Raw genomic sequence first — 12536 nt, 5'->3', positions numbered from 1 at the left:
GTCGCTTCAGGTACCTTTCTTGTAAATGGTTTGCCTGCAAATGTACTATTTGATTCCGGAGCCAACTACTCCTTTTTGTCGCATAAATTTGGTGGGAAATTAGCATTGCCTGTAGAAAAACTTGATAATGCCCTGATTGTAGAAGTTGCCAGTGGCAAATTCGTGCCTGTTAGTAATCGTATTAGGAACATCGTCATTGACCTAAACGGAAACGAATTCCACGAAGAGCTATTACCCATAGAGTTAAACGGTTTCGACATCGTTTTGGGTATGGATTGGCTTAGCGCCAACGATGCTGAGATTCAATGCCGAAAGAAAATAGTAAGGATAAACCCACCCGGAAAGGAATCATTTATGGTGTATGGGGACAAACGCAGAGTGAATTCTTGAATCATCTCCCTGATGAAAGCCAGGAAATGTTTGTCCAAGGGATGTGCATCATACTTGGCATTCGTAATCGATGCTAAGAAAGAGAAGAAAGAGGTGCATAATATACCAGTTGTGTGTGATTATCCGAAAGTCTTTCCCGAAGATCTTCCCGGATTACCACCTGATAGACAAGTAGAGTTCCGAATAGACTTGTTACCAGGGACGACACCAATAGCGAAAGCACCTTACTGATTAGCACCGACGGAGATGAAGGAGCTTATGACGCAACTTCAGGAGCTGTTGGACAACGGTTTCATTCGACCTAGTTCATCACCCTGGGGAGCTCCGGTGTTATTCGTGAAGAAGAAGGACGGAAGCATGAGAATGTGTATAGACTACCGAGAGCTGAACAAGGCAACGGTGAAGAACAAGTATCCATTGCCGAGGATTGACGACCTATTCGATCAGCTGCAAGGTTCGAGCTACTTCTCAAAAATCGATCTTAGGTCGGGATATCATCAGTTGAAAGTGAGAGATCAGGATATCGAGAAGACTGCGTTCAGAATGAGATACGGACACTACGAGTTCTTGGTTATGTCGTTTGGACTAACCAATGCTCCAGCAGCATTCATGGATTTGATGAATAGGGTTTGTAAACCATTCCTCGATAAATCCGTGATAGTGTTCATCGACGACATTCTCATCTACTAGAAAAGCCAGGAGGAGCATGGCAAGCATCTACGAGAAGTTTTGGAAGTATTAAAGAAGGAGAAGCTTTACGCTAAGTTCTCCAAATGCGACTTTTGGATATGAGAGGTCTAGTTCTTGGGTCACGTGGTTAACCAGGAAGGGATAATGGTTGATCCCGCAAAGATCGAGGCTGTAATGAAGTAGGAACGTCCAAAGAGTCCCACGGAGATCCGAAGCTTTCTAGGATTAGCCGGATATTATCGACGATTTATCCAAGGCTTTTCTTCGATAGCTGCTCCATTAACAGCGTTGACCCACAAAGGAGCTACGTATACGTGGAGTGAGAAGCACGATGAGGCATTCGAGAAGCTAAAGAAGAAGTTATGTGAAGCACCGATACTTTCTCTACCCGATGGAGTTGAAGACTTTGCGGTTTATAGTGATGCATCTAGAGTCGAGTTGGGTTGTGTTCTGACCCAAAGAGAAAAGGTGATAGCATACGCATCTCGATAATTGAAAGTGCACGAAAAGAACTACCCCACTCATGATCTGGAGTTGGCAGCGGTAGTATTTGCCTTAAAGATATGGAGGCATTACCTCTACGGCACGAAGTGCAAGCTCTACACTGATCATAAGAGTCTCCAGTATCTCTTTAATCAGAAGGAGTTGAACATGAGGCAACGACGCTGGCTAGAACTACTCAAGGACTACGACTGTGAGATACTTTACCACCCAGGTAAAGCAAATGTTGTTGCTGATGCTCTTAGTCGGAAAGTCAACTTTGAAAGGAAAAGGCCAAGAGCGTTGAGAATTGAAGTCGTCTCGACGATTGTGGAAAGTATCAGAAAAGCTCAAGAAGAAGCTTTAGAGAAGAATGATCGAAAGGAAGAACGTTTGGGCAAAATGTTAGTGTTCGATACAAACAGTCGAGGTCTGAAGGTATTCCAAGATCGAATTTGGGTACCTAAGACGGGAGGAATAAGAGACCTTCTGATGGAGGAAGCACATAAGACCATGTACTCAATTCATCCCGGTAGCACTAAAATGTATAGGGACCTAAAACCCTACTACTGGTGGCCGACGATGAAGCTCGATGTTGCGAAGTATGTGGCCGAGTGTGTGACATGTGTGAGAGTTAAGGCACAACATCAGAAACCGTATGGGAGTTTAGAACCTTTACATGTACCCATGGGTAAATGGGAAGACATCGCCATGGATTTTGTGACTAAACTGCCCAGGACGAAGAACGGACACGACATGATTTGGGTAGTCGTGGATCGTTTCACCAAGAGTGCACACTTCATAGCAGCCAACGAGAAGCGGTCTATGGATAAGCTCGCAAATGCTTACGTAAAGGAAATTGTAAGACTTCACGGTGTCCCTCTTACGATTGTATCAGATCGTGATAGTCGTTTCACGTCAAGGTTTTGGAGGAGTCTGCAAGAGGAATTGGGTACGAAATTATGTTTAAGTACGGCTTACCATCCGCAAACCGATGGTCAAAGCGAAAGAACGATTCAGACACTGGAAGATATGTTGAGAGCATGTATCCTCGAATTCCAAGGGAATTGGGACGAGCACTTACCTCTGGTAGAATTTTCCTACAACAATAGTTTCCACTCGAGCATCAAGATGGCACCTTACCAAGCCTTGTATGGACAAAAGTGTCGTACGCCGTCTTGTTGGCTTGAAGCCGGAGAGAAGCAGTTTATGGGCCCCGAGATAGTCCATGAGACTGTTGAGAAGTTGAAGGTGATTAGGGAAAGAATGTTAGCGGCCCAGGATCGTCAGAAGAGCTATGCTGACAAGAAAAGATGACCAATGACCTTCGAAGTTGGGGATTCGGTTTTGCTTAAAGTCTCACCGTGGAAGGGACTTATAAGATTCAGGAAACGAGGAAAGTTGAGTCCAAGGTTTATTGGACCGTTCAAAGTTCTTCAGAAGATAGGGAACCAAGCTTACAAGTTGGAATTGCCCGAAGAACTAAATGGTATTCATAACACCTTCCATGTGTGTTATTTGAGGAAATTCACGGGAGATGTTCCTGACATAATTCCAATCTCAAAGTTAAGGATGGATGAGAATAAGAGGCTGATCGAAGAGCCCGAGGCAATTGTTGACCGTAAGACTAAGAAGTTACGACGCAGGATGGTCGACTTAGTGCTAGTCCGATGGAAACATTCAAATGGGCCGAATCTCACATGGGAAACATAGGATGACATGATGAGTCGCTATCCACATTTGTTTGCTGATGCATGATTCCGGGGTGGAATCATCCTAAGGGGGAGAGAATTGTAACGCCCGGGTTTCAGGGCTAAGCATATTTGTCAATGTAATAGTCTAGGTCAACTATTGTAACTCTTTTTGAAGTAATAAAGATGAAATATTTGAGTATTATGTGAATTATATGTATTTATGTGCTTACAACTTAATTATAAAAACAGAATAAAAATAAGCGCTAAAATTAAAGTGTGAGATAAGCCTGATATCTCTACATAAAGTTGTAGAATATGTCTCAAGGTTTCCGTACATATAAAGAACGCCGAAATCCGAGTTATAACAAAGAAGTTACGGCCCATCGAACTTTTACGGCAAAACCGGCACGGCACCGGGAAGCGTAAATAGTGAATTTACGATAGAGCGAGATTTAGCCTTAGCAATCTAAAAAAAAGTTGTAGAATATGTTAAAATAAGAGCGTCGATAAAAAGAACGCCCAAATCTGACTTCGTATGAGGAAGTTATGATTTTTCTACGGTCATTTAACAGTCTAAACGCCTCCTACTGTTAAATTTGAGATTGGTCGAGAATTAGCCGATGGAGTCTAAATGAAAGTTGTAGATCTTTATTTTACCTACGCATGGATATAAAGAACGTCAAAAACGGAGCTCGTATGCGAGAGTTATGATTTTTCTAAGTTCGAAGGCTGATACGCGATAAGGGGTGACGTGGCACCACCAGAATTGGACACGTGGCACCACCAGAATTGGACACGTGGCACCACCAGAAGGCCACCACATGGACCAACTCGGCGAGTCCATCAGATTTTTGCACTATAAATAGAGGTGTCGGGTCTAGCCTTCTCTTCACACCTCCCAAACTCACTTTCTCTCTCTAGTTTCTATCTCTAGCCTCCCTAACCCCCCTAAAAGCCTAGGTAAACCCCCTAGCACCCGAAGGAAGCCCCGAGGCTCCCGGAGTCCTGAGAAAAGAGCCTTTCGGCTCGGGAACGCTGCTCTAGCGAAGCCCGGTTTTCGAGAAAACCCGCTGTAAGTGAGCTACGCCTAACCTACCTTTAGTTTAGCTTATGTTTTAATATAGTAATGTTATTAGGACCTTATAATAAGTACTTGGGCTATTATTATGGGTTATATAAGTATCGTTTAACGCTTATATAATAGTAATAATAGCTAGACTACTAATTAGTCGCGGTGAATATTAGACTAAACCCTAGTGGCAATGATACTAGGTTTTGCCGAAGGAAAAGTGTGTTAAGAGTAACGAAGTGCTGTCCAAGCGCCGAGTCACCACCTACTCAGGTGAGTGCATAGTTACTTTTAACTTACACATAGATATGAAGTATTTTATATAAATTACGTGCTATGTGTGCATATTACCTGAATACTTGCTATCTATGCTGGATGAACATTTTTATACATGTTTTCAATGATTTAAACTGTATATTTATTTTATATCTACGAAAATGTTGGGGTAAAACATGGGTAGATGTATTAGTTGCTGTGTGATAAAATGAAATAATGAGAGGCCTCGTTATAGATGTTATTGATGATCCAGTCATCTAGCGTAGTATAGATGACGAACACGGACTATTCTAGACAGTCTAGTGGAACACTAGCAGGCTCGCAACCTGTAGGTGTTTATTCGAACTGTGTGTTTATTTGAACTGTGTGCTCACCAGATGTACTCCATCCCCCACATGGTTGCCTTAAGGAAATTTATTGCTGAGGAATCCCCTTAGCAGTAGTGTCCGTCCCGATGATAATCCTTAGGATAGGTCCCTTATGATAAATGCTTAGGGACGTAATGTGAGGATAACGGGAACGGGTAATCGGGTTATTGTTGATTGATGAAATTAATAAACTTATTTATTGTGTGTTGAAAACCCTATGTGCTCACCAGGCTCCCAAGCCTGACCCACTCAGTTTTATGTATTACAGGTAGTGGCGCTTGAGCATAGATATGATGTTGGACGAGGGATTACAAATATAGTCCTATAGATATGAAATAATGTAGTAAGGCTGATATTGTAATGTTTATGCTTTTGATCTGTACGAACATGACATCCCAAGTCTTTTAATGAAATACATTTCTATGGAAATGCTTTTGATAAATCTTTACCATATTTTGTTTTGGAACAAATTCCGCAACACTTTCATTTAAAACGTTACTCTGATTTTGAAACAAAGCATAAACAAACCGGTCTTTTCTGGCCGTGATTTTGGGGATGTCACACCTTGTCTGGTTGTGGACCTGGGGCAGAGTCACCCATCCGACCGTCCTATCCATCTTTATTATATATGACTTGTGTACGCGAGACAATGATAGATGGGCTAGGTATGAGTCATATCATGAACTTCAGGACGAAGACCGCTCAGAGCTAGTCAGGAGCTTACACTTCGTGGAAGAATCATCCTCATCTTTTCCGAGTCTGCTATTTGTGTTATATACTTGAATTTCAGGACGAAATTCCCTCTAACGGGGGGATGATGTGACAACCCGGAACTTCTATCAAGGTTAAACTCGACTCTGTCACCTTTTAATGTTGTTTAAGTGTTTGTTTAAGTGTTCTAAGCATGAGTACAACCAAGGGTGAGATTAGGGACAAGCTATCAAGTCGCATAGTAGAAAAATCAGGCCATACACCCTCTTGGGAGATGTGTGCGCCGTACACATGGGTGTGCGGCCGCACACCCACTCTTCAACCGTACACCCACCTCTATATATAGGAGGAGACCCCTTCATTCATTCTTTTCCCATTTTGGCCGCATACTACTTTCTCTCTCTAGAATCTTCATATAAGGACCCTCCAAAGGCTTCAAAAACATAAGTATTCCATCATCTAGCTTGTTATACTAGTAAGACTTCTTGATCTAAGCCTTAATTCATCAAGTTTGATCATGTTCTTCATCCTTTGAAGGTGTACGGCCGCACACCTTCATAAGGTGGTCGTACACACCTTAAAGGCTCTCCAAAGTGAGAGTTTGGCCTCCATATACTAGTTGGACTTGGTATTATCCTTGAAGCACCTCGACATTTTGGGCGCAGATGAAGAGTGTACGACCGCACACCCCTCTGTACGGCCGCACACCCCTTTGTACGACCGCACACACATTCTCATGACTGCACACTCACTTTCATGTTCATATTTGGCCTTAAACTTGCAAAACCACTATGTATGGGACCTATAACACTCATTGGATGCTTGTAGAACCTTGGAAACACCTCAAAAGCACTCCCCATCATGAGTGTACAGCCGTACACTCATGGACCGTACACCCATGGCCATACACCTCCTTCACTCAATCACATAAGGTTTTAACACTTAGTTCAAGTGTTCTCGAGTCCTTAGAGTGGTTTCCTATAATGTCTAGTCATAAAATACCCTAATTTGAATCATTACATGTTAAATAGGGTCCAATTGTGTTCGAAGCTTTAGTTGACACTCAACATCCATACCGATCTACATTCAAATCCTACGTCAAAACGGTGAGTTCATACCCCTAAATTTTTCTGAGTTTCTCATGTTTTTCATGGGGGGGGGGATACAAGCAAAAGTACAAGGAAACTTGTGCTCAAAATATATTATTTTTCTTAAGATAATTAAATTTTCAGAATGCTTTTAACACGGAAAAACAGTTTTACCAAATGATTAGAAATCAATTCGTAGAAACAGTTTTCAAAACTAGAGTAATGAACTTATGAATCATGTAGAAAAATGTATTTTTATAAAGGATTCATGTTAATCACAAAAAGGGTTTTCGATACTATTACTTGTAAATTTGCTAGTCTAAGTTTGATACGCATCCTTGGTAACACTCCCACCATATTCGAGAGTGTAGGACCACCTTTTGTAACCAGAATCTCTTGTAGGGAGAGTGTAACTGTTGTGTATAGATCTATACGGGACTGACTATCCCGCACCTGAACTACTAGCTACAGTTAGGCATACATGCCTGGGGTGACAAAAGTCATAAGATACTGGCCCCGTTACGTGCCATATCAAGTTATTGTACGGTTATAAAACTCGCAACCTAGATAGTAGAGATTTACTTTTGTAATAATGAATCAAGTGAACTAACCTCAAAGTAATAACCGATTCGATTACTAGAGGGTATTAATAGTACCTTCAGGATTTAGTTCAACACGTTTTCTTTTATCAGTTTTATCTATATAATAAGACTAACATACCTTACTGGGGGTAACCATGGTTTTTAAAAGGAAAACTACGTTTATCGATATAAGTATGGTAGATACTTGTACACCTCGGCTCAGAACGGATAACCAACCATCAGCTTTTAGGGAAAATATAGGATTTTCCCGGGATAACTCGGTTTTTCATAAACGGATTGTTTTTACATGTAACCAACGAACTTTCATTATTGATCCCATGATTCCTTAGTTTATACATCTGAGTCATGTATTAAGAATACCTGATAGACTGTGGAATGTGTGGTTTCTGCCTTATTCCATGTTCCTTGTTTGGTTGTGGGTTTAGGGCAGATCCACACAGTTAACTGTCTATCCGGCATTAGTTTATACATAACTAGTATGAACCAAGAAATCATGGAGTGAATGGGTTTTTCAAACTCACTTTTCATAAGAAAATATAGGATTTTCTTGAGGAACACGTTTCAAAAGGATCAAAGAAACATTTTTCCACCAAAACTATATGCTTATGAACTCACTAGCCTTATGCTAATATTCTTTCAAAACTGGTTGTATTCTCAGGGAATTAGTAGACAGGTACTTTCAAGTCTTTTGGAGAAGTCGGCGCGTAGAGTCACGTCTTTCTATTCTACTTTTGCTAAGAAACACAACTTTGTACTAAGATAATGTAAATCTTATTCATATATGTATTCAATGTTTGGTTGTGTTTACTATGCTTACTATGATACAGCTGTTGTGATACTACGCATGACGTCAACCACCCCCGAACATTTCCGTCGTTCCGGTTTGGGGGTGTGACACCTTTTGGAATGGCACAAGGAACTATCTCATACTTAGTCCTTTCTAGACTTCCATTGTTGCCAGTGTCCATTGAAGTTTGGGAGTTTGATTCACCAGACAAGTTTGCTTGATCAGCACACCAAATCATTGATGATGCAGCAACTATAAGCAAATAGGTGAGATCAATGAGGATTATGTCGTGGTCCATCATATAGTACTCTCTTACGAACTCACTATATGATTCAGGAAGCGACTGAAGAACCCAGTCAACAACCAACTCACCTGAAATCTCGACACCTAACATCCTTAACCTGTCAATGTGTGACTTCATCTCTAAGACGTGTGCACATACATGTTTCCTATCTTCATCTTGGATTAATAAAAGGGCTTGAGTGATCTTGAACTTTTCAAGCCTTCGAACTTGTGGGTCGCGGAGAACAATTGGAGGAGGTGGAGGAAGTGAAGCGTGATCTCTTGTTCCTCGATCATATCGTGGAATATCATCTTCAAAGGCTTCAGGAAGACCATGATTGTCAGAACCAGACATCTACAAAACAGGAGAAAATTCAAGTCAAGTTGATTGAGTCCTTAATAAAAAAAACTCAAATGAGTCATTAAGGCTAGGATCCAACACAATACTCTAAAACCTAGAAGAGGGATGTCATAATCTAGTTGCAGGATATTTAAAGGTAGGTAAATGAAGATTTACCAATTTCCACCATAAAAAATGAAAATGAAGTTTAAGTTTTAAATGAATTGAAACTCCTAGATCTTTTGAGATTCATTGAACTTTTCAATGGCATGTTTAAATCTCGATTATGCCCTTCAGGTTTGCGACTGGGATGCCGAGGATCACAAACAAGGTATAAATAACCATGCGAATCACGTGGTGCACCCAATGCTACTATCACCTAATCAATGTGTCGGTTAGCCACACACGCTTCATTGATCTATGATAAACATCAAACCACCATTCACTACCAATGTCAACCCCAAATTAGTGTGTCAGTTAACCACACACGCTCCACTAACGTTTGACAAGGGTATGAAGTGTAATTCCATGGATTAACATACAATTTCACATTTTGCCTAAAGTAACTATGATTTGGGAATTTGTAAAAGCATTTAGTTACTTTGTACTTCATCATACTTATAATGGAAGGTCTCGTCCTTATCATACCCGTTCGACTAACGCCTTCCACTAGTCAAGAGTGCGGTGTGTAAGAGTGGATACCCATTCAATCGCCATTTTATAGGCAATTTCCTTAAACACCCCTTATAGATCAGCTTCGTGAATGAAGCCTACTAACGGTAAGACTGACATTTTACTCATACATATATGTAATATTAGACTTTTAATGTTATATATAGTATAGGGTGTATTTTAAACTTTTAAAATACTAGATTGTCGAATTTAATTAATTATACTTTTAATTTAATTCAATGTAAACCAAACTTTATGGATTTATTAACTCTCTTTTAATCACACACTTTAATTAATTAACAAAACCATAAGGGTGTAATTTGAACTTTTCAAAATACTAGGGTTTTAGAATTTAATATTTCAAAATTAAACTTTTAATCAAATTTTAAATTTCAAAACTTGAGGGCATATTTTTGAAACTTTTCAAAACTATATCAAGAATATTCTAGATCATAAATTTCAATAAGGCAGGTAACAATTAATTGGTGATTATCTAATTTTGACCTAATCCAATTTCTTGCAAGATAATTCATCAAATAACTCAAATAATTTAAACATTTTCTTATAAGGCAATAAATATTTGATTAATTGGTAATTATCTACTATTTTGGTAAGGATAAACACCCAAAATCAATAAAAATCGGATTTTATCAACTAAAACGTTTTTGGTAATTATCCTAAGCCAATACATCAAGAAAATCGTGAAAATCAGCTGGCAGACTCGCTGACTCGTTGAGTCTACACTGGACTCGTTGAGTACCCAGTGGACTCGGGTAGTTCAATCTTGGACTCGGCGAGTCCAGCCCTAAAAACTCAAAATTTTTGATTTTCAGTTAATATTAAATCAAATAGGCATCAAATTTATTAACAAACAGCCCTAGGCTCTGATACCACTGAAGGGTTTTGGTCACTACATCAATCCTACGATGTAGATGCAAACCCTAATGCTTTAGATCTAGTTTGTCTAATGAACATGCAATCGAATATCCAAAGCTATAAACCCTAGATCTAACATATTATAAACTAAATTAGGGTTTAGAGAATACCTTTGATTGTTATGTAGCAATAACAATCTATTCCTTCCTTTGATTGGCTTCAGAAAGCTTAGTGTCTCAAGTGTTGCACCTCTAATGGAGTCACAAACACCATGAGCAACAAGGATGAAGAGGAGAAGAGAGGAGGCAGCCAAAAACGTCTAGAAACCCTAAAGAAAGTCTTAGCCATGTTTTTGGGGCCATAGGGGTCCTTTATATATGTAGGCTATTAGGGTTTGCAACTAGGAAACCCTAATATGACTGCTTAAGCCCTAAGAAACCCATGGACTCCTTTAGAATACCTCTTGGACGAATTCCTTATGGGCTTCCCACAGAATTTGTCCAACCTATATTCCAATGTGATCCATAGCCCAATTGTAATTATCTTATAATTACAAATCCAGTCCCCTAAGTTTAATTAATCTCTTTTAGCCACAAAATTTATTCTTAATTAATTCTTGACTAATATTAATTAAACAATATGATTTCTCCTTTAATATATTATTCTTATAATATATTAATAAATCATAATTAAACCTTTCTCTTTCCATAATCCATCCTACAAGTTGCTATGGTGAAGGCAACCCAAAAGGACCATGCTCATAATCGGGTCAAGTTCATACCAAAATAGTTATGGACTTAGACACTAATCCAACACAAATTATGTGCTAAATCATAAACTTTCCAACTTTATGATGTTTCATGGCTAGAAAGGGTCCAAAACCAAAACTCTAACTTATCATCACATTCTAAACTTCATAATACATGCATGTATAGAAGAACAAGGCCTAGATCAAATTTTTATGATTTAATATCCTATTTTACACATGGATATGCACTCCACAAGACCAAGAACATCCCACGCTCAAAAGGACCAATTTATGGGACAAAAAGGACATAACTTTGACCATTAACTAGATCTATCAATGGAGGCATAAAGGTACAAACTTTATACCTTCTAAAGATAAATGATGGAAGAGAACTTCTAGATCCAAGGTTGCTTCAAGCATCTAAGAACATCCACCACCTTCTTCTTCCTTCAAAGGCACTCAAGAACACCTTCTTTTGCTCATAAAGCTCCAACTAGGGTTAGGGTTTCATGGGAGGACGTTTAGCAAGTGGAGTCTAAGAATGGAATGGGTTTGGGTGAGTTAAGAAGCTTAAATAGGGCTCAAAACCCTCAATTTAGGGTTTGGCACCTGAGTGCATATGCCCTGCATACTCTTAGTTGGCCCAGTATACTAGGTTGAGCATTCGCAATTCATATGAGCTAGTACACCGGACATACATCCTGTATGCCCAACATACAAGGCTAAACCCAGAAACCTTCTAACTTCCAAAGGCCATAACGTTTTTCTAACTCCGATTTCGACGTTCTTTATATCCATGGAAAGGTATTGAAGACTGTAACGCTTGTGTTTCTGGGCTTGTCATTAATGTTGATATAATAGTCTAGGTTAACCTTTGTAACCCGTTTTGAAATAATAGAAGTGTATTATTTGAGTATTATGTGTTTTGTGCTTAATTGTGTGTCTTAATGTAATTAAGAATAAAAATACGCATCAAAATGAAATGTTAGATAAGCTCGATATCTATGGATAATGTTGTAGTAGTTGAAATGAGGTTTCCGAATATATAAAGAATGCCGAAAGCCGAGTTATAACGAAGAAGTTACGATCTGTCGAAGTTTCGCGACAGAACCGGCAACGATAAATGATGTAAAAAGTAAAATTTACGTTAGAGCGATATTTAGCCCTAGTGATCTAAAAGAATCTTGTAGAGGTCGTTAAACCGAGAGCGTGCATTAAAAGAACGCCCAAATCTGACTTCGTATGAGGAAGTTATGATTTTTCGAAGTTTCGACTTAGCATTATGCAGCCCGAATACTCGATTTGAGACCGAGTGATTTTTAGCCGAAACAATCTAAACGAGAATCGAAGATCTCGTTAATTGTAGTGAAATGATAAAAAGATAGACGAAAATGGACGTCGGATGAAGAAGTTATGAATTTATAACGGAGTTTTCTTGTCCCGACCTACTAAAAATAAATAAT

This window comes from Lactuca serriola, chromosome 7, assembly GCF_051521515.1.
Source record: "Lactuca serriola cultivar US96UC23 chromosome 7, Lser_US96UC23_V15, whole genome shotgun sequence".
Classification (NCBI taxonomy): Eukaryota; Viridiplantae; Streptophyta; class Magnoliopsida; order Asterales; family Asteraceae; genus Lactuca; species Lactuca serriola.
The sequence above is the reverse complement of the archived record's forward strand: the minus strand, read 5'-3'. Positions refer to the sequence as shown.